The following is a 20,005-nucleotide window of genomic DNA, read 5'->3' on the forward strand; positions in this document are numbered from 1 at the left end:
GGTACTAACAAAAAACCTGAAGAAAAATTGTAACCTGGTTCATCTTTAGAGGATTATTATAACTAAGGAATAACTCATGATTTAATCTGCAATCAAAAGAAAAGTCAGGGCTGCAATCTAGTAACAGAGGTTATAGTTTTCCTTTAAAATAATTTTTCTTTCTAGCCCTCCTTTTCTACTAAGGAAAAGTTATAGTAAGACCAATTTGTGTGTAAAGTAAGTTTTAGGCTTATTTTGTAGAAATCGTCTTTAAATTAGAACCTTAAGAATCAGAAGAAATTACCTAGGTGAAGGGAGAGTGGGAAACACTGTAGTTAGGACAATGCATACAAAGTATTGACATTGAAAAAAAGTATGGTGGGTATAAGAAATAAAATCCAGAATGAGTAATGGTGGACAGGGTACAGATTTTGTAGGACTTCATAAAGTATGTTAAGGATCTGTTGACAAAAGGAATCAAACCTAAAATATTTGAAGATAGCAATTCTGAGCCAAATACGAGTGTCCAATAGCCCATGACACAATGCTCAGGAGATCCTGAGAACATATGCCCAAAGAGGTCAGGCTACAACTTGACTTTATACATTTTAGGGAGACATAAGACATCAATCAAGGCATAAAAGATGTACATTGGTTTGGTCCAGAAAGACCAAAAATGGGGGTTTCCAGGTCATCAGTAGATTCAAAGATCTGATTGGCACTTGGTTGAAAGAGTTAAGTTATTGTCTAAACACTTTGAACCAATAAAAGGGAATGTCTGGGTCTTCAAGATAAGGGGCTGTGGAGACCAAGGTTTTATCATGCAGATAACGTCTCCAGGTAGCAGGCCTCTGAGATAATAGATTGTAAATGTTTCTTACCAGACTTAAAGAGTCTGTGCTATGAGTAATTTCAAAAGAGTAAAGGGTATAATGATGCATGTGTGGCTCTCCCTTCACATCATGGCCTGAACTAGTTTTTTCAGGTTAACTTTGGAATGCCCTTGGCAGAGAGGAAGGATCCATTCAGATGATTGCATGGCTTAGAATTTTATTTTTGGTTTACATTCTCTTCCTTCTGGCCAATATTTGCCAGAGGCAACACCAATGGCCACCAAACTTTTATGTTGTCCCATAGCATTGCCAGGGTGGCATGGCTGCCTGCCCCAGGTCCATTCTGCCCCTCAGTTGAACCCCAATGGCCAAGAAATTTAGTGCCAAAAGACTTATAGCTAGATTAAATGTTCCTAGGCTAGACAGGAATAAACGTGGACAGGCATTTATTAACTCTTAAATTTTTTTTAAGTAATATAACAGCCAACAAACAAAAACCCTAAGGCAAGCATACAAAATTGATTTATCTTTAACTTCTACGAATTGAACTATTGTAATCTCGACTTTAGTTACAGACTTTTAGCAATTAGCATAAAAACATAACATAATAAAGCATAAGCATTGGTAAAACCTTTTAAGCTAAGGAACTTAGGGATTTTGTTGTGCCACAATGCTTTTTGCAGTCTTTTAGTAATTTGTCCTAAGATGGCTGATAAAATTTTTTGATAAATATATATACATATATATATCTGCATGAAACACATTACTGGGAGTATTATACCTGGGAGACTTTGTCATGTGGTATCTTTATATCCTTTCAGTAACAATTTTCTTTTAATTCTATAGGAAGCAGTAAATTGTTTATAGTTGGCATGGATGAAAAGATGCCACATAATAGCTCAAAAAGCAAAGTTCCTTATTTTACCAGCTGTTTAGGCATTTGTATACCTATCCTTGATTTGCAGGGTCTGAACAAATTCTATTCCTCAAAACCAGCCCTTAAAATCTCATATGCCCACCACTTTTGCAGTAGTTTCTGGGGCTGGAGGGAGAGTGCTTGTATAGTTTTAGCAGCAGGGCATTTGTGGTAAAAAAGGGTGGCAGAGCAGTAGCGTCGATGATAGGTGTGGAAGATACTCTGGCATAGCCTGTCTTTGCTGGAGAGTGGTGATTAGGCCTGGTGGAACTATCATCAATAAACCAAGTGTGTTCAGGGTGAGGAACACGAAAGAATATGGGGAAATGGAGTGAATGTCAGGTGGATCAGAGAGATACAGTTATGGGGGTCAGGTACGGTATCAGGAATAATGTGGGAGGCTGGATTGAAGTCCGGGCCAGGAACAATGGTAATTGTGGGAGACTTAACGAAGACTGAGTATAGCTGAAGGAACCGGGGAGCAGAATGTATATACATCAGTTGGGAGGAAGAAAATAGATTTTGGAAGTTATGAGAACTGTAGAAAGTGAGTTGAGCATAGTTTGTGATTTTTGGGGGCCTCTAAAAGTATTAAGGCAGTGGCAGCCGCTGCGCATAGACATGAAGGCTAGGCTAAAAGAGTAAGGTAAAGTTGTTTGGACAGAACAGGACGTGGTCCTGGCTCTTGTGTAAGAATTCTGACCTTACTAACTATGTCTAGGAAGGAAAGGAGTTGTTGTTTTGTAGAAGGGATTGAGGTTTGGGAGATTAGCTGGACACGATCAGCATGGAGAGCACATGTGTTTTATGAGAATTATGCTGAAATAGGTAACAGATGAGGAAGAAATTTGGGCTTGACTGAAGTAATGGGGGCTGTCCCTGAAACTTTGCAGCAGCATAGCCTAGGTAAGATGCTGGGACTGATGGGTGTCAGGGTCAGTCCAGGTGAAAACAAAGAGAGGCTGGGACGAGGGGTGTAGGGGAATAGTGAAGAAAGCATCTTTAAGATCAAGAATGTAATAGTGAGTTGTGAAGAAAGTTATTGAGGACAAAAGAGTGTACTGGTTGGGCACCACAGGGTGGATAGGTAAAACAATTTGGTTAATAAGGTGCAGATCCTGAACTAATCTGTAAGACTTGTCCAGTTTTTGGACAGGTAAAATGGAATTGTAAGGAGAGTTTATAGGTTTTAGAAGCCTATGCTGCAACAGGCGAGTGATAACAGGCTTTAATCCTTTTAAAGCATGCTGTGGGATGGGATATTGGCATTGAGCGGGGTGAGAGTGATTAGGTTTTGATGGGACGGTAATGGGCATGTGATCGGTTGCCAGGAAGGGAGTAGAGATGTCCTACGCTAGTGAGTTAAGATGGGGGGATATGAGAGGAAGACGCAAAGGAGGTTTTGGGTTGGGAAGAAGGGTGGCAATGAGATGTGGCTGTACTCCAGGAATAGTCAGGGAAGAAGATAATTTGGTTAAAATGTCTTGGCCTAATAAAGGAACTGGGCAGGTGGGGATAACTAAAAAAGAGTGCATAAAGAAATGTTGTTTAAATTGGCACCAGAGTGGGGGAGTTTTAAGGGGTTTTGAATCTTGGCCATCAATACCTATAATAGTTTTGGAGGCAAAGGAAAAAGGCCTTTGAAAAGAAGGTGATGTGGAGTTGGTAGCCTCCATATTAATTAAGAAGGGAACAGGCTTACCTTCTACTGTAAGAGTTGCCTAAAGCGTCTGTGATGGTCTAGGAGGCTTCCAAGGTGATCGGGCAGTGTCAGTCTTCAGTCACTAAGCCGAGAAGATCTGGGAAGGAGTCAATCAGAACCTTGGGCCAGTTGGACAGTCCAATTTCTAGTGGGGTCCTGCACAGATGGGACACAGCTTAGGAGTAATCCTGGACTGCGGGCATTCTTTGGCCCAGTGGCCAGATTTCTGGCACTTGAAGCAAGATCCTGGGGGAAGAAGTCCTGGAGGAACCCCTGGCAGCTGCGGTTCAGGCATTTGGAAGTTCCTGTGTGCTGGAGATGTGGCTGGGGTTTGTCTCACAGTGGAGGTAAGGAATTGAAACTCAGAAATACATTGCTACTTGGCTGCCTCTACTCTATTATTGTTCACCTTGAAGGCAAGGTTAATCAAGTCCTGTTGTGGGGTTTGAGGGCTGGAATCTAATTTTTGGAGCTTTTTCTAATGTTGGGAGCTGACTGGGTGATAAAATGCATATTAAGAATAAGGTGGCCTTCTGGCCCCTCTGGATCTAGGGCAGTAAAGCATCTAAGGATTGCTGCTATGTGGGCCATGAACTGGGCTGTGTTTTTATATTTGATGAAAAAGAGCCTCAACGCTAACTGATTTTGGAGAGGTAGGATAAATAAAACAGGAGCATTAACCTTGACTATGCTTTTAGCTCCAGCCACCTTTTTAAGAGGAAATTGTTGGGCAGGTAGGGGAGGGCTAGTCACAGAATGAAACTGTTAACCAGACCCGGTGTGAGGAGAGGAGGTGATAGAAAGATTATAGGGTGGGGGAGCAGAGGCTGAGGAAGAACTGGGGCCTGGCGAGGAGCAGCCTGGGGAGAAGGGGAGAGGTCAGACAGGTCTGTAGAAAAGGAATATTAGAAAGACTCAGCAACGCTTGGGGTTGGGACAGAGGGGACAGGCGGGAGGGAAAGAAGGAGGATTTGGGATGAATCACATTGGGAACAGAGACTAGGGAGGGAACAATGTGTAAAAGAACGCCTGGACGTCAGACACCTCAGACTGTTTGCCTATTTTACGACAAGAATTGTCTGCATCTTGTAGGATGGAAAAATAGAAAAGTGCCATTTTCTGGCCATTTGGAACCACTGTCGAGTTTGTCCTGGGGGTCAAGCGGTGTTGCAGAAGAAAATAAGACACTTAGATTTTAGGTAAGGCGAGAGTTGAAGAGGTTTTATGTTCTTGAGAACACAGGCTAATGGAGAAGAGGGAGGAATGGAGGGTGGAAGGTTGCCTGTAGTGAAGGAGGCAAGTTTAAAGAGAAGGGTAGAGACACAGAGAAGGGGTGTGGGAACCAGTCCTGGGCTGTGATGTGGGTGAGCAGCCAAAGCAGGAGTCCTCGCAATTGACTTGCCACCAAGGGAACATGGATGAATGACCAAGGCAGGCATCCCCACAGACATCAGACGCCAATGGAACAGGGGTGAATAATCAGAGAGGCATCCCCACAATAATTAAACACCAAGAGAAGGCTGTCTTCCCGAGTCCGTGACTGGCACCGGAGTTTTGGGTCCACAGATAAAATGTGTCTCCTTTGTCTCTACCAGAATATGAAAGGAATTGAAGTTAAGAGAAGGGAGAGATTGAAGTGTGGCACCAAGATTGAAAGCAGAAAGAGGTTGAGGGATAGTGAGAGAGGTTGGAGAAGAGAGTAAAAAGAGGCCGCTTACCAGATTTAAAATTGGTGAGATGTTCCTTGGGCTGGTTGGTCTCAGGACCTGAAGTCGTAGGTGGATCTTTCTCACAGAGCAAAGAGGAGGAGGACAGGGGATTGATCTTAAAAAAAATAAAAAAATAAAAAATAAAAAGATACTGCTGTATTTTGGGTAGATAAAACCTACTTAGTTTTAATCCTAAAATAGAGAGATGCAATTAGGGGCCTTCCATGTAGAAAGTGAGGTCAGGAGGCCAAGAAAAGGAATATGAATGTATATCCAAGTCACAGCACCAAATTTCATGCATGTCCGTGTGAAGAGACCACCAAACAGGCTTTGTGTGAGCAACAAGGCTGTTTATTTCACCTGGGTGCAGGTGGGCTGAGTCTTAAAAGAGAGTCAGCAAAGGGAGATAAGGGTGGGGCCGTTTTGTAAGATTTAGGTAGGTAAAGGAAAATTACAGTCAAAGGGGGTTGTTCTCTGATGGGCAAGGGTGGGGGGTCACAAGGTACTCAGTGGGGGAGTTTTTGAGCCAAGATGAGCCAGGAAAAGGAATTTCACAAGGTAATGTCATCAGTTAAGGCAGGAATAGGCCATTTTCACTTCTTTTGTGCTGGAATGTCATCACTTAAGGCAGGAACTGGCCATCTGGATGTGTACGTGCAGGGCACAGGAGATATGATGGCTTAGCTTTGGCTCAGAGGCCTGACAGTTGTCACTGGAAGTGCTCATCAGTTTGTTTTGTTTTGTTTTGTTTGCCATAATCCCCAATAAATGTTCCACAAAGAGCTGTTAAGTGGAGGATTTGTTCCAACTATAGCTCCAGTTTCTACACTATGTTCTGTGGGGTCAGACTAGCTTACTAGTTCCCATTTAGCATGTCAATTAACATACTTTTAAAGCACAGCTTCACATGCCTTTAGTTTTATAGTACTAGATAGGGGAAACATCCCCTAATCAGATGCATTACCCATTTTCATAAGATATTTAGGTAAAGGAGTCACAACCAGTTTACATAAAGGCTGTTTAAGCATCTCAAATTTCATAATTTCATAATCCTCTCAACCTTTACATTTTTACTTTCTGGTCCCAGGAAGGTTTCTTCTTTACTACCAGATCATTTTACCTTTTCTGGTGCAAAATGATTTGGGCTCCTAACAGGGAGTTGAGCCAAGGAACTCAGGCCCTTTTTTGCAATCTATATCTGTCTTAATTTGCCTCAACATTGTTCCAGGCAATGTCAGCTTTCTCATTATAACCTTTGCCTTTTGATTTTTTTTTTTTTTAATTTCTTCAATCCAGGGCAAATGCAGAAAACTAGTTTGAGGGCCCATAAATGTTGGGGGACCAGCAGGGGTTCCCACTGGTCCACCCAACCTTTGATGGTTATTAACCTCATCAATTTTTTAAATTAATTTCATTTCTTAATAATCATCTAAAGATTTCCACCACCCTTCTGGGATGAGTCCTTTGACTCCCTTCGCCTGTCTCCTTTTTTGTTTAGTTTTGTTAATTACCATAATGTTTTATTAGTGTCTGTAAGAATTTGATAAGGCTTCTCAAACAGTTGTTTGATTCTGTAGTAGTAATGTCACCCAGGGTGCCCATGTAGAAGCGGGCCTTCTTAACCCCAGCATTTATGATGACCTGGGTAATAGGCATATGAAGTGGGAGAATATCCCATTCATCATAAAGCCAGTCCCACATGGCTTGCATATGAACCATACAAGCTGCTTCATCTGGGGTGTTCCACTTGGCAATTTATAGGGAGATTTGGGAATTCCCCTTCTCAGGGTAAACATAAATTATGGTGGTGTTTATTCCATCCACTAGGCTGGTCATTCTCTCAAGAATAACCTCCTGTGCACCTGAATCACATATATTCATCAGCAATTGTTTATAGTGAGCTGTGGGTCATGCATCAGTCCAAACATGCTCTTTTAGTCTGTTGCATTTAAAACTAAAGATACTGTCCATAAAGTAGTATTTTTATAGTCCATTATAGTAAAGGTTTCTCAGGAAGCTGAGGATACCAATTTACAAAATGAAACAATTCCTTTGTATTATACATTCTGGTTTTAATAGTAACTTGGTTTTTGGCCTTTTTGCACATTGACTATCTTTTTGGTAACTACAGGTCTCAGAGGTAACTTTTGTTACCCCAGCTTAATTTTTCCTTCTGTGGGTAGTTTTGAAGCTAGTGGCCTAAGCTGAGACAGACCCTCATCTGAGTTTCCTCGGGTCTTAGGGCCCAACCCAGCACTCTTTTACTTTCATTTTAGCTATTACATATAATAAACAAGAGATCGAATGTTTTGCTACTTTTTTTTTATTAGTTTTCGTTTCCTTTTGCATTGAGTGAACTAACTCTCTGAGAGTATGAGTACGATCCATCTCTAAATTCCATTGGTAAATTTTACTCTTTTTTAACTGAATGCAGCCCAGCTGCAGCTCCTTAACATGTGTGACCATGTGGTTACCCAAGAGTCAGAGTTTCTTATTCCCCACCTTTTAATTTTTCTCTTTATCCATTTAGTTATATTTATATAAATTTTTTCTCTATTTTAAAGTGACAAATAGCCTCTAAAATGGAAAAAAAAACACGTTTCTTTTAGCAAAAATCACATCCTTGTGTTTTTATCAACTTCATCAAAAACATTTTTTCCTTTACTACTATTTTAACTCTTAGTATAACCCAAATTCCCAGTGAAAAAATTTGAGGTAATGTAATTTAATATAACACAACTCTAAGATTTCAAATTACTGAAGAAAGTTTTGAGATTAAATTTATCAAATTAATCTTTTCAAGTATAGCTATAGTCATATAAACAAAAAGGCATCAGAGGTAGATTACTTTTATTAGTCTGATAAGCATTTACTTTTCTTTAAGCCAATTGATTAGGGCACTCATAGAATTTGATAGCAAAGTATCACTTCCACATAACACATATAAACATGTAGACATAAAGCAAATCCTATGAGATTTTTCATTTTCGTGCTTTTAAAAATTCTCACCCTTACTTTAGACTATTAATTTTTTAAAAAATTTAAAATAAACATTGAAGGAGAGAATTACCACCACAGGCCTTCTCAAAAGTGAGCTGAAGCAGAAGTATACAGTAGAAGTTAAACTGAAATATCAATATGAAGAATTTCAAAAATAAACAGATTATACAGTTTAAAACTTAAAAACTTCTTGTATTAAAAGTTAACTTTAATAAAATATTGTTCTAACCGATCCTTTAGTTTTGTATTAGTGTACTTTTAATATCAAAGTTGATTTTCTAGAAAGACTTAAAATTTTACTTTATTATAGCCAACTTAATTATATAACTTTTTAAAATAAAATTTTTTAACTAACCTATTAAAGCTTACACAGACCATTTACAACATGCTTGGACTTTCTGGTTTATCCTCAAAACCCCTCTTTCTTTAACAACTAGTCATTTTATTTTAGGATAAAAATTTATCATACAACATTCTTTCTCATAGCCTTTTCTACCAAAAATACTCCTTTATATTTATAACTTTCTTTACATCTATCTCCTAGTTCCTTCTACCTTATTTTATATATAACCTTTAAATAGTTTTTGAATTAGACAAAAAGTATTTCCCTTTTAATAAGAACACTGTTTAAGAAAAATGCTTTTCTATAATTTTTAATTGAAAATTACCCAAACATTTAATGAACATTTATTATTTAAAATAGCTGTGGATTCTAAATTTTATGTCACATTTGTTTACAAGCATTTATTCCATTACATTTACCTAATTATTTATTTTTAATAGCTTACCTAGATTATTCATGAAAGCTGTGATAGTCATCATTTAGTGTTATTTCCCTGTTAACCATTTTTATAGCCTATGAATTTCAGGTGTTTACCTATGTAAGAAACTTAAGGTTAAATATATGGGTATTTTACCTATAACTCAGGATTTAGCTATTTTCATTAAACCAACAATATTAAAAGCCTCATGTATCAAAAAACAAACAAGCAAAGATCATTCTGTTTTGATCTGGGTTTATACTTTTTTAACTCATTTGGCAAGCTTTGACAGCTTATAGTATCTGTTAGGGTACATTTGCAATTGCTTAATCAATAAATGTAAACAAAAATGCTGACAATTCTTAAGACATCTCTAATATTACTTGACCAATAATTTTAAAGCCAGGTTATTTATTAAAGATTTTAGTTACATCACATAAACTTAAAAAACAATTGGGCTGAATATTCACTTAATTTATGAGTACTTCTTAACTTTAAGCCAATTTGATACCTTGTGGTAACAACACGTAAAATAGTGTGTAAACATAAATACATAGGCACTCATAAAAAGATCACATGGCTTTTACTTCAGAACTCAAGACATGAGATGCTAATATACACTCACCAGTTTTGGAAAAAAAAAAAAAAAAAAAAAGTAGTTGGATCCAAACAGTCGTTTTCATCTCAATAGAAAAGTAACAGCAGAAAAGAAAGTAGAGAACTTAGGAACTCTATAGTTACAGTTAGTGGAAAGTCAACTTCTGGACTCCAGATTTTACCTCCATGTAGTTCGTCCATGAGTTTAAAGTGTGCACAACAGACCATAACATATACAGAGCTAGAAAAACTGGCATGCCCTGGAGCCTTTCTATTTCACACAAACACTTCCAAGTAGAGGTGCCATAAAACCAATGGGGTGCCTGAAAGGGGATCATTCTCATTATCTTTCTTCATTCTTAGATTTTTTGTTTCTTATCTTTTTTTCCCTAAAAGAAGTACCTGAGCTGTGGCTTAGGGTTTAGTGTGGTGGATCAACATGTGTTGATTGTGGGCAGGATTCCAGTGTTTCACCACTGAATCATTTTTGCCCTCTTACATATTTCAGTTTCTCTCTCTTGAGGTCTGGCACGTTTGAGATGATCCAAAACACATAGTGATCAGGTTTTATATGTGTTTCCTGGATAAGGCTTTTTGAACTAAAAAAACTTTTGAACTAAGTTTTTGGGGGGGGCTCTCTGTAGGGCCACCATATGTCATGGGGGTCAATCCCCCAGATACTCCCATTCAACCTCTAGTCACCCAGGGGTGCCTTTCAGCTGAGAGGAGCAAAATGCCCCTTTTCTTCAGAGCTGAAGAACTCAGTTTCTTATTTATCTGTGAAAATAACACTTCAGTTTCTCATGCAAATGCGCAGATGGGTCAATTGAGTTTAATTTGGGGACAAAAAACAGAAGAGAAGACCTTTTAGAATGCACCTTCAAACTGGAAACCAAGTTGGGGTCTCAAAAGGGGGTGTTTCTCCTTATCTTTAGAAAAGGGTAATTAAGAAATCCCTTTAGAATGCACCTCTAAACTAGAATTAGGGTCCTACACAACAACTTCCTTGGGGAAAATGAAACCCAGCTCAGAATAAACCAAGGAACATCAACCAGAGAGAGGTCCAGGGCTCAGAAGGACGTACCTGTTCCACTGGAGAAGACTGAAGTTAGGTAGACTTTCAATGGGTCCCTGTTGGTACTATAGCTCTGAGTTTGGGCAACTCCTTTGGTGTTCTGAGTCTTCTCTGAGGCCCCACATGTGTGGATGTTAAATTATTGTTGATGACAACAGCGAAATTCTGTAAAATATTTGAAGAGATTTATCCTGAGCCAATTCTGAGTGACCAGTTTCCCATTTCACAACTCTCAGAACTCTGAGAACATGTGCCCAAGGATGCCAGGATACAACTTGCTTTTATATATTTTAGGGAGACATAAGGCATTGATCAATACATATAAGAGGTACATTGGCTTAGTACAGAAAGGCAAGACAACTGAAAGTGGGGTTTTCCAGGTCATAAGTAGAGTCAGATTTTCCAATGGGCAATTGATTAAACAGTTAGGTTATTGTCTAAAGAGTTAGAATCAATTGAAAGGAATGTCTGGGTCAAGATAAGGGATTGTGGAGACCAAGGTTTTATTGTGCAGATAAAGCCTTCAGGTAGCAAGCTTCAGAGAGAGTAGATTGTAATTTCTTTTTATCAGACTTAAAGAGTCTGTTGTATCAGTAATTTCAAAAGAGAGGAGGGTACAATGAGGCATGTCTGGCTCCCGCTTCCTATCATGGCCTGAACTACTTTTTCAGATTAACTGTAAGATGCTCTTGTACAAGAATAGGGATCCATTTAAATGGTTGAGGGGGCTTGTAATTTTATTTTTGATTTACAAATTGTCACTTTGATATTATGATATATAACTATAAATATATACATGCATATATATATTTTATCCATGATTCCTAGCTCATAACTTCTAAAATCCTTGGGATCTGCAAAATGCTGTGTTTTACATGTCTTTTGTTTGCTGGCTTCAGGTTGGTGCTAGTCACTTGAAAGATCAAGGCAAAATTAGAATGTTGGGCTTTCAGCACCACCATCAACCTCTGGGAATAGAAGGACTGAAGGCCAAGTTGATCAGTCCATGGCTGATCAATCATGATCAGCCAATAGCTTAATCAATCATGTCTACATAAGGAATCCTCTATACAAACCCAAGAGGACAGGTGATATGGTTTGGCTCAGTGTCCCCACCCAAATCTCATGTTGAATTATAATTCCCAATGTTGGGGGAGAAACCTGGTGGGAAATGATTGAATCATGGGTTAGTTTCTAATGATTTAGCACCTTTTCCCTAGTGCCGTTTCATGTTCTGTTCTCATGATATTTGCTTGTTTAAAAGTATATAGCACTTCCCCCTTCATTCTCTCTCTCTTACTGGCATATAAAGATGTGCTTGCTTCCCCTTCACCTTCTGCCATGACTGTAAGTTTCCTTAAGCCTCTCAGTCATGCCACCTGTACAGCCTATGAAACTGTGAGTTGATTAAACCTCTTTTCTTTATAAGTTACCCAGTCTCAGGTAGTTTGTTATAGCAATGTGAGAATGGGCTAATAACTAATACAGTAAATTGGTACCAGAGAAGTGGGGTGTTGCTATGAAGATACATGAAAATGTGGAAACAGCCTTGGAACTGGGTAACCATCAGAGGTTGGAACACTTTGGAGGGCTCAGAAGAAGATAGGAAGTTTGGAACAGTTTGGAGGGCTCAGAAGAAGACAGGAAGATAAAGGAAGTTTTGGAACTTCCTAGAGACTTGTTGAATGGTTTTGACTGAAAGGTTGATAGTGATATAGACAATGAAGTCCAGGTTGAGGTGATCTCAGATGGAGATGAGGAATTTTTTGAAAACTGGAGTAAAGATCACTTTTGCTATGCTTTAGCAAAGAGACTGGCAACATTGTACCTCTGCTCCAGGGATCTATGAAACTTTGAACTTGAGAGGGAAAAGTTAGGGTTTCTGGCAGAAGAAATTTCTAAGAAGCAAAGCATTCAAGATGTGATCTGGCTGCTTCTAACAGCATATGGTCATATGCATGAACAACGAGATTATCTGAAACAGGAACTTATATTTAAAAGGGAAGCAGACATAAAAGTTTGAAAAATTAGCAGTTTGATCATATGGTAGTAAAGAAAAACTCATTTTCTGAGAAGAAATTCAAACCATATTGCATAAATTTGCATAAGTAAAGAAGAGCCAAATCTTAATAGCCAAGACAATGGGGAAAATGACTCTGAGGCATTTCAGAGAACTTCACAGCAGCCCCTCCCATGATAGGCCCAGAGCCCTGGGAAGGAAAAATAGTTTTGTAGGCCAGGTCCAAGGCCTCGATGCTCTGTACAGCCTTGGGACATGGCACCCTGTTTCCCAACTGCTCCAGCTCCAACAATGGCTAAAAGGGGCCAAGGTACAGCTCAGGCCATTGCTTCAGAGATGCAAGCCCCAAGCCTTGGTGGCTTCCAGGTGATATTAGGCCTGTGGGTGTGCAGAAGGCAAGAGTTGAGGGTTAAGGGCCTCTGCCTAGATTTCAGAAGATATATGGAAATTCCTGGATGTCTGGGCAGAAGTCTGCTGCAGAGGTGGAACCCTTGTGGAGAATCTCTACTAGGGCAGGGCAAAGGGGAAATGTGGTGTTGGAGTTTCCAAACAGAGGCCCCACTGGGACACTGCCTAGTGGAGCTGTGAGAAGAAAGCCGCTGTCCTCCAGACCCCAGAGCGGAAGATCAACTGATGGCTTACACCATGTGCATGGAAAAGCAACAGACAATCAATACCAGCTCATGAAGGCAGCTGGAGAAGGGGATATCTCCTGCAGAGCCACAGGGATGGAGCTGCCCAAGGCTGTGGGAGTCTTTCCCTTGCATCTTCGTGCCCTGGATGTTAGACATGGAGTTAAAGGAGATTATTTTAGAGTTTGAAGAAGTAACTACTGCCCTGCTAGGTTTCAGACTTGCATGGGACCTGTAGCCCCTTTATTGTGGCCAATTTCTCCCATTTGGAACAGAAGCATTTACCCAATGTCTGTACCCCCTTTGTATTTAGGAAGTAACTAACTTGCTTTTGATTTTACAGGCTCATAGGTGGAAGGTACTTGCCGTGTCTCCAATGAGACTTTAGACTAGGACTTTTGAATAAATGCTGGAGTGAATTAAGACTTTGTGGGACTGTTGGGAAGTCATTATTATGTTTTGAAATTAAGAAGGACATGAGTTTTGGTAGGGGCTGGGGTGATATGAATGGTTTGGCTCTATGTTCCTATTCAAAACCTTATGTTGAATTATACCCAATGTTAGGGGAGGGACCTCGTGGGAGTTGATGGCATCATGGTAGTGGCTTCTAATGGTTTAACACCATCTCCCTAATGCTGTCTCATGATGGAGTTCTCATAGGATGTGGTTGTTTAAAAGTGTGTAGTATTTTCCCTTTTGTCCTTTTCCTGGCTGCCCTGTGAAGATATGCCTCTATCCCCTTTGCCTTCTACTACGATTGTAAGTTTCCCAAGACCTTGGCCTCCTCAGCCATGCTTCCTGTAAAATCTGTGTTAGCTATGAGTTGATTAAACTTCTTTATAAATTACCCACTATCCTGTATTTCTTTATAGCATTGTGAGAATGCTATAAAGAACTCTAATGCTGTAAGGAACCCTAATACAACAGGGTTAAGAGAACTTCTGGATAGCTGAACACATAGGGATTTCTAGAGGGTGGTGCACCTAGGGCAGTTATGGAAGCTCTACATCCCTTCCACCATACCTTGCCCTATGTGTCTTTTAATCCGTATCCTTTGTAATGTCCTTTGTAATTAATTGTTAAACATAAGTATTTCCTAAGTTCTGTGAGCTGCTCCAGCAAATTAATTGAACCCAAAGAGGAGATCATGGGAACCCAGACTTGAAGCTGGTTGATTGGAGGTTCCAGAGGCCCAGACTTGTGACTGGTGTCTGGTGGGGGAGAATGAGGCAGTGTTGTGTACTGAGCCCACAACCCACAGGTTCTGACACTATTCCCAGGTAGAAAGTGTCAGAATGAAATTGGAGAACAGGCATCTCGTTTCCACTGCTTGATGTGTGGAGAAAACTCCCCACACATTTGGTCACAGAAGTCTTCTTCTGTGTTGATTGCTGTGGTGGTATAACAGCTCGGGGAAAATTTGGTTTGAGTGAATTTTTTCCAACATATTACTTCTTTTCATAAAGGCAGAAGGAAGCCATTGAAGACTTGAATCAGAGGGGAAAAACCAATCAGATTTGTACTTAAAAAAAAAACTCCAGTTGCCATGTGTAGAATTTACAGTTATCAATTTGTGTGATTTTTTAATTAATACCATTGAAATGGTATTCTACATTTATTGACATAGAAAATCATCCACTATTCAATGTTAAGAGAAGGGTTACAGAAAAGCATGTATGAGTTCATTTATGTGAAACTATTAAAACATGTATGCATATATAAGGCACAGAGATATTTGTAAAGAAGTGTTTGAATGTGTTGCTTAAATGTATACATGTTTTAAAATAATTAAATATGAGTCTTTTAAATTGCCCTCTAACACCCTGGCTTCTGAAGTAAGCAAAAAGAAACAAGCTCAAGAAATCACAGGCAAGCATTGCTCATTCTCAAACTTTGCCAATCAGAGACTGCCACATTCTAATTAGAGATTCTAAGGCTGCTGCTCCACTTTAACCAATCAAGTATTTTGTTTATCTTGCTTCCATAAACACCTTAGAAAAGTTTTCTCCTTGCTCCCCTTCAGTGGAGCCCAGCTGCTTGCAGTTTGGCACTGCCCAATTTATGAATTGCTGTCCACTCAATAAACTTTTTGATATTTTAAATATACCTAAGTGTACCTTTAAACATATGTATATAGATATATATGTTCTTAAAAGAGAAACTTTAGACAAACTGAATTTAACAGAGTGTAGCTGAGTTAAGAATAATTCACAAATTGGGCAGCCCCTTAACTTAGAATAGACTCAGAAAGACTGCTGCTGCAGTGTCGTCAGTGAGAATTTGTGGACGGAAAAAAAAAGTGACAAGAAGAAGACAGAAGTGAGGTACAGAAACAGCTGGACTGACTACAGCTCAGTGAGTGCCTTGTTTGAAAAGCTGGTCACCTTTGATTGGCTGAGGTTTTAGTCCATTCACACATCTATTTAGGTTGCAGTTCACTATGCATAGAGAAACTTTTAGGTCAAACTTACAAGGAGGCAGCTTTAGGCTAAACTGAATTTAACCATGTGTATTTGTATTTGCGTGTATGTATATTATGTATTTTATTTATGCACACACACACAGACACACACACCCCAAAGTGTTAATAGTGGCTATTACTGGATGGTAGGACTTTGAATGAAATTTGCTTTTCTTTGCACATTTCTGAAAGATTTTATTCTGTGTACGAATCATATTACAGGGGCAAAAGGTATATTTTCTACTTTTTAAAATACATGTTTACCTGTATTTAAATACTTTTTAAATGGCAGGAATATGTCGTTTTGTGCCTTTCTAATGCCCTTTGACCTCTTAGATAGTATTTAGGCTTACCTAAGCAGGCCAACTTTTCAGGTAAGAAAGTAGAATCAATTTGATAAAAACAAAAGTGCTTCTGAAGCTGTTTGTGATAAGACAGTAGTCTAATAGTTTAGGTCATGCTTAGCTTTACATCCTCTAAACTAAGGGTTGGGAAGAGGAACATTCTTTCTTGCCAGATCACTCATAAGTAAACCTGTGTACCCATCAAATCATTGAGGTATAAAGAAACAAGATGCTATCCCTCTATTACCCTGCTGGATATTATCATCTGATACAGAGGTCAGCAAGATTTTTCTGCAAAGGACTAGATAGTAAATATTTGTACTAATATGTGCCATACAGTCTCTGTCTTAAGTATTCAACTCTGCCTTTGTAGGGCAAAAATAGCCATAAATTATATGTTACACATTATGCAAGGTTGTGTTCTTAGAAAATTTTATTTACAAAAACAGTTTAGCTGGCTGGATTTTGTCAGCAGGCCATAGTTTACCACACTTGAATTATAATCCATCAAAATAAACTTTTTTAGAATGTGGAATTTTAAGGTTCAGTCTCTGCATAAAAATCAACAAACAAGGGAGAGACTTGTGTACAACAGTATGAGGATCTCATGGACCCACTCCCTAGGGAAATGGGTTTAAATTAATTTTTGAACGACTCAACTGTATATAGTTTCTGAAAATGGCTTTAAAGATATGTAGCAAATAAGAAACGTTTACTCCAGAAAATCTGTAAAAATCTGGCAGAGCAAAGCCAAACACCAACATTGGCATTTGCAGCAAGAGAAAGTGAGGCATTTATTTCAGGACTCCAAGAAAGGAGAATCAGGTAGGATGCTTAAGACCAGAACTCCTCAATGGCTTACATGTAGGGGTTTTAAAGGTAAGGAGGCAGAGTTACAGGCAAAGCCATAACTCAATACTTGGAGGCTATACATTGATTTGGTCTAAAGAGGCGGGGTATCTTGCAGCAAGGGGTCACACATTATTGGGAGATTTAAAGATTCTCTGATTTATGATGGGTTAAAGAAACAAAGGTTTGTCTAAAAACTTGGGGTCAGCAGAAAGGAATGTTGTACTCCAGCTTGTGGGCACGACTGTCCAGGCTCCGCAAGAAGAAATTTAGAACAAAAAACAGTGCTCTGGGTTCAATCTTCAGTTCTCCCTTATCTGAAGTCTATGTGCCAACAGATGGCATTTTCCATTTTGTGGGGGTCTAGGTTTCTGAAAAACAATTCAGGAACATATGTTAAGATGCTATCTTTAGTTTCCATAGGGAAGTAAACATTTTGTGGCTCTAATTTCCTTCACTATTGTTTTAAGCTACCTTCTTGTTTATCAAGTTGCTCATTTACTACTCAAGGCTAGCTAGGTCCTTGGAATTTTCCTTGAAGGAACTCAAGATTTTCCTTTATTACCATGCTTGTGGGGGCTTGGAAGGCCCCTAAGAAGGGTTTTTGCTCCACTTCAGGTTCATTGATGATATAAGTTGTAAACCAAAAATAAAATTTTAAGTCTCCCAACTAAATTTATGGACCTCCTTTTCAGCTAAGGGGATTCCAAAGAACATGAAAAACTATTAATAGTTTAGGCCAAGATGGGAAGAGAGGGGAGTCAAACATGCTTCACTATGCCCTTTCCCTTTTGGAGTTTGGACAGAATAGAACAGTGTTAGCATTAAAAATAGAGATCCTAAGACTGACAGAGCCGACTCTTTGTAGCAATGTGTTACCAACTCAAACCTGATTGTGGTATAACATCATATGACAGAGAAGAGGCCCTAAAAGAATTAAAAGTATTTTACTCCAAAACGTTTTTTTTTTTTGTTTGTTTGCTCTGTCACCCAGGCTGGAGTGCAGTGGCACAATCTTGGCTCACTCTAACCTCTGCCTCCCAGGTTTATGCAATTCTCATGCCTCAGTTTCCCAAGTAGCTGGAATTACAGGTGCATCCCACCACACGTGGCTAATTTTTGTATTTTTAGTAGAGATGGGGTTTCACCATGTTGGCTGGGCTGGTCTCAAACTCCTGATGACCTCAAGTGATCTGCCCACCTCAGCCTCCCAAAATGCTGGGATTACAGGCATGAGCCAACACACCTAGCCCCAAAATACGTTTCTTTGACATATTTTGGAATAGTCCTGCAAGTCTGCCTCATGTGGGGAAAACATACATTCTATAGAAAATCCCCTTCCCTTTCCCTTTCCAGGTATTTTCCTGATCTACAAGAGATTTAAGTAGGAGTCTGAAAACCTTTAAGTCCCAATTAGAGACATTTACCACCTGTTCTCTCTGAAGCCCAGTACCTGGAAGCGTTATCTACGTAACAAGAACCTTGGCTTCTATAACCTCCTTTATCTTAACCACAAGCATTTCTTTCTGCTGACTTCAACTCTATAGCAAAGCTTAACTCTCTCAGCCAACTGTCAATCAAGAAACCTTCAAATCCACCCATCACCTCAAAGCCACCCCCATCCCTTGGAGATGTCCTGCCTTTATGGGCTGAACCAATGTATTCCTTACATATATTAATTTATGTTTTTGCCTGTAACTTCTGTCTCCCTAAAATGTATAAAATCAAACTGTAACTCAGTGACCTTGAGCACATATTCTCAGGACCTGAGGCAGTGTTATGACTCAGAATAAGCCTCATCAAATATTTTACAGAGTTTGACCTTCTCTGTCAACGAAGCAAAAGGCAACTGGAAGGTGATTAGTAGTTTCACTGGCGATATAAGGTAAACTGTAGGTCTGCTAGTTTGTTGGAGAGAACCAGAGGAAGAGGCAGCTGTGGAGAGATCACCAGGGGTCAGAATAAATCTCAATAATTGATGACAGGAACTATTCCTTCAAAGGAGCCTCGTTAGATTGATTTAGTCTATGGAACTATTTATGCCCTCAAGGCACTGCTGAAAATAACAGAACACTAACTAGAAGTTACTAGAGCTTGATAGTTAAGTTGTGGTCAGGGAAAGACATAATCAAAAGTGACCTAACCACAAAAACTGTCATCTAAAAGTGACTCTGACAGTACCACAAAGCCTGGGCCCTGATGAACATCAGAGGCTTCACCCTGGGGCTTGGGGGTTATGGGGATGGATATAAATTCTGTTAAAACAATTCTGCTGGTCACTAAGCAAAGAGCAATAACAAGTATGGGCAGGGGGTGAGAACAGTACTACAGTTTATTATCTAAAATGTTGAGTTCTCAACAAAAAAATTATGAGACATGCAAAGACACAGAAAAGCATGGCCCTTATAGCAGGAGAAAAAAATTAGGCAACAGAAACTGCCTATGAGAGTAACTAGATGTGAGATTTCAATAGTACCTATTATAAATATGTTCAAACAACTAAGGGAAATCATTGTTTAAAAAGTAACATGCGATGACCATGTCACATCAAACAGAGGTTACAAATAAAGAAATAGAAACAGGCCAAGTGCAGTGGCCCATGACTGTAATCTCCCAGCACTTGGGGAGGCTAAGGCAGGAGGATTGCTTGAGCCCAGTAGTTTAAAACCAGCCTGGGCAACAAAGTGAGACCCCATCTCTACAAAAATTTTAAAAATTAGCCAAAAATGGTGGCATGCATCTGTAGTCCCAGCTACTCAGGAGGCTGAGGCAGGAGGATCACTTGAGCCAGGGAGGTCCCAGCTACTCAGGAGGCTGAGGCAGGAGGATCACTTGAGCTGCAGTGAGCTATGATCTCACCACTACGTTCTAGCCTGGGTGACAGAGCAAGACCTTGTCTCTAGAAAAAAAAAAAAAATAGAAATAATAAAAGAGAACTCAATAAAAATAATGGAATTTTCAATAAAGTATAATGTACACGAAAAATTCATATAGGGGCTCAACAGTAGATTTCAAGTGGTAGAAGAAAGAATTTACAAACTCGAGCATAGATCAATAGATTCTACAATCCAAAAAATAGAAAGAAAAATAAACCAAGAAGAAAGAACAGAGTCTCAGAGAAATGTGA

The sequence above is a fragment of the Colobus angolensis genome, unplaced genomic scaffold (assembly GCF_000951035.1).
Source record: "Colobus angolensis palliatus isolate OR3802 unplaced genomic scaffold, Cang.pa_1.0 Scaffold383, whole genome shotgun sequence".
Lineage (NCBI taxonomy): Eukaryota > Metazoa > Chordata > Mammalia > Primates > Cercopithecidae > Colobus > Colobus angolensis.